Below are 2,753 nucleotides of genomic sequence, written 5' to 3'. Positions count from 1 at the left end.
TGAGACGAAGCCTCAAGCTATCCCCCTGGGTAGAGTGCCATGGCATCATGCTCACAGCAACCTCCAACTCCTGGGCTCAAACGAGTCTCCTGCCTCAGCCTCCCAAGCAGCTGGGACCACAGGCACCCACCACAATGCCTGGCCATTTTTTTTGGTTGCAGCCATCATTGTTGTTTGGCGGGCCCGGGCTGGGGATTCGAACCCACCACCATAGGTGTATGTGGCTGGCGCCCTAGCCGCTTGATCCACAGGCGCCGAGCTCATTTGTTTCTTTATCACTATCTCCTGGCTAAATTCTCATACTAAAATTCACTAAACATGTTTTTACTTAATGAAGGACTGCGGTGTTCTCCCGAGCTGTAGCATGTAGCAAGTCCAAGATAACCCAAATAAACCAAAGGAATAGGACACAAGCAATATCTAGTGGGATGAGTCACTTTTGTGAAACCTGTGAATGTGACCTTATTTTAGAAAAAGGGTCTTTGCAGATGTAATTAAGTTAAGAATTTTGAGATGATATCATCCTGGATTATCCAGGTGGGCCCCAAATTAAAAAATAGATGTCCTTATAAGATGCATACAGAGAAGGTGATGTGAAGCCAAAGGCAGGGGTTGGAGCAGTAACAAGTCAAGGAACACCAATAATTGCCAGCAGTTGCTAGAAGCTAGAAGCAAATGTGAAACTGATCCTTCCTCAGGGCCTCCAGAAGAAACCACCGCTGCTTTCAGTTCAGACTTCTAGTTTTCAGAACAGTGAGAGAGTGAATTTCTCTAGCTTTAAGCCACCGAGTTTGTGAGAACTCATCATGGCGGCCATTGGAAATGCATACAGATCCATAGGAATTCTAGAGAAATGAGAGTATTTTTTGAGCAGCTCTGTGGGGCTGACAGTTCTCATTCCATAGTGTCATAGATAGACAGGGTGTCTAACCCAGGTGCCGTACTCCACCTCAGAGTCCACTGAACAAAGACTTCCTGCTTCCCCTGTGGTAAATTACTCTCTTTCTCCCTGGACTTCAATTATTTTTGTCACAAAATGGAAGTGCTCTTAGACTCTATCCCACAGACCTCATAGAAATGTCTGAGGCAGGGAGGAGGGAGCGACTTTGTAGAAGGGGTGTATGTGAGAGAGAATAACATGAGTTAAAGCCAGGCCAGGAGAGCAGTAAATAGTATACGATGTTTAGATTTAGTAGTAGCCGTCTACCAAGTGGGTTTAGGTCTCCCATGCAATTTTAGAAAGGGGGCAGTTGCTCGCTTATTTTCTACACAGACCCAGACCAAAGCATATACATGTGTGTCATTACATTTTTATGAGGAATTAACAATCTTCAGATGACAGCACAGCTGTGTCAGCTGTGTGCCTGCAGCTGAGTCAATATAAATTGCAACCGAGAACATTGTAAACCGGAGAAACGGTCTGTGCTGAAGGAACAGCATTCCCGTGAGAGGCCACCCGGAGCCTTGAGCTTTCACGTGGAAGGGTAGGTACCTCCCTCACTGGCTCCATGAACTGAGCCATCCTGGCTGTCCCACACAGCAGGAAATGAGTGGGATGCCACAGACCCTCCCTTTACCTCATCCTAATATCTCGTGCCAGCCCTGTGCTGTGGATCAGCGCAGGGTGGGACCCAGAAGCCTGCCCCCGGACACCCTGCAGTAGAAGCTGATTTGGAGTCCCTGGGAGCACCCTGTGCCTGCTCTTGTCTGGATCCCCCAGGGGTTAATGCAGACTGAGTAACGCTTCACTGGCCATCCAGCTTATAAACAATCTGTTTGCAGAGTTTAATTTTAATTTTCTGACAGACACACACCATAGAGCATATGTGGCAAATATGCCAAGGCCTAAGGAGCTGGCAGTGATGTCTCACGCCACCCTTCTAGCAATCTAGAGTGTGATTGACTGGGTTGGAATCCTTAGTCCTTTCCACCCATGGAACTTTCTTTCTCTAAGTCTCATTTGCCTCATGGTGAAATAACACTAATACAGGAATAGTTATAAATATAAAGTCAAATAATACAGGTGAGCAGCTAGGCACTGGAATCAAAGGCATAGTGAATACTTTAAAAATTAGCTTTTTAACTTTGTTTTTAAAGCCTGATTTCTGTGTCCTTTTTCACCCTCTCTTTTTGGTGTCTTTCTACCAGGGCTCATTGTCCTCAACCCTTCAACGTGCGTCTATCTGATATCCCCAGACTTATGCCCCCTAACTAACATTATTGCATAACTCTGGCAAAGAGATAAAACCCCATTCCCAGTTTATTCTCTCCTTCCTCTGCTCTCTACATCTCTTTAGCACTCATTCTTCCTCTATACGCTGACTTCTTCTTATTACAAGACCATGCCCAGCCTGACAGGAAGGAGAGACCAAAAATGTCAGGGAGTTAATGACCCTGGGAATAGTCTTGGACAACTAATGGTAGATAATGGATAATGTTAATCACTTAAATGCAGAGATGGACAGAATGAATTTAAAAATAAAGACCATATTACATGTTTCCTACAAAAGCTACATTTAGAATATAAAGGCATATATAGACTAAAATTAACTAGTTGGAAAAAGATAAACCGTTGGCCCTGAATCAAGGCCAGTAGTTTGCTGAAGCTGTTGGTTTCAAGCAGGTGCCTAAAGAATTATCTTTCTATGGTCTGTTGGCTATTTCAGAACTTTGGAAATGTAATGGTCAATTCATTAGAAAGAAACAGTATGAGTTATTGGTGATAGATGTAGGCTAGTATATATTTGTAGTCT

General features: G+C 44.3%; 1 non-coding gene across 1 annotated transcript; it reads left to right on the top strand.

Annotated features, from left to right (window-relative positions):
* The first annotated feature begins 2,572 nt into the window (after positions 1-2,572).
* LOC111727768 lies at positions 2,573-2,709 on the top strand. The gene has a single exon (XR_002775237.1). It is a non-coding gene; the product is annotated as a small nucleolar RNA SNORA2/SNORA34 family (small nucleolar RNA).
* The last annotated feature ends 44 nt before the right edge of the window (positions 2,710-2,753 follow it).

Source organism: Otolemur garnettii, unplaced genomic scaffold (assembly GCF_000181295.1).
Source record: "Otolemur garnettii isolate 467f Iridium unplaced genomic scaffold, OtoGar3 scaffold00122, whole genome shotgun sequence".
NCBI lineage: Eukaryota > Metazoa > Chordata > Mammalia > Primates > Galagidae > Otolemur > Otolemur garnettii.
Note: the sequence above shows the minus strand (reverse complement) of the source record. Positions and strands in the feature narration are given on the sequence as shown.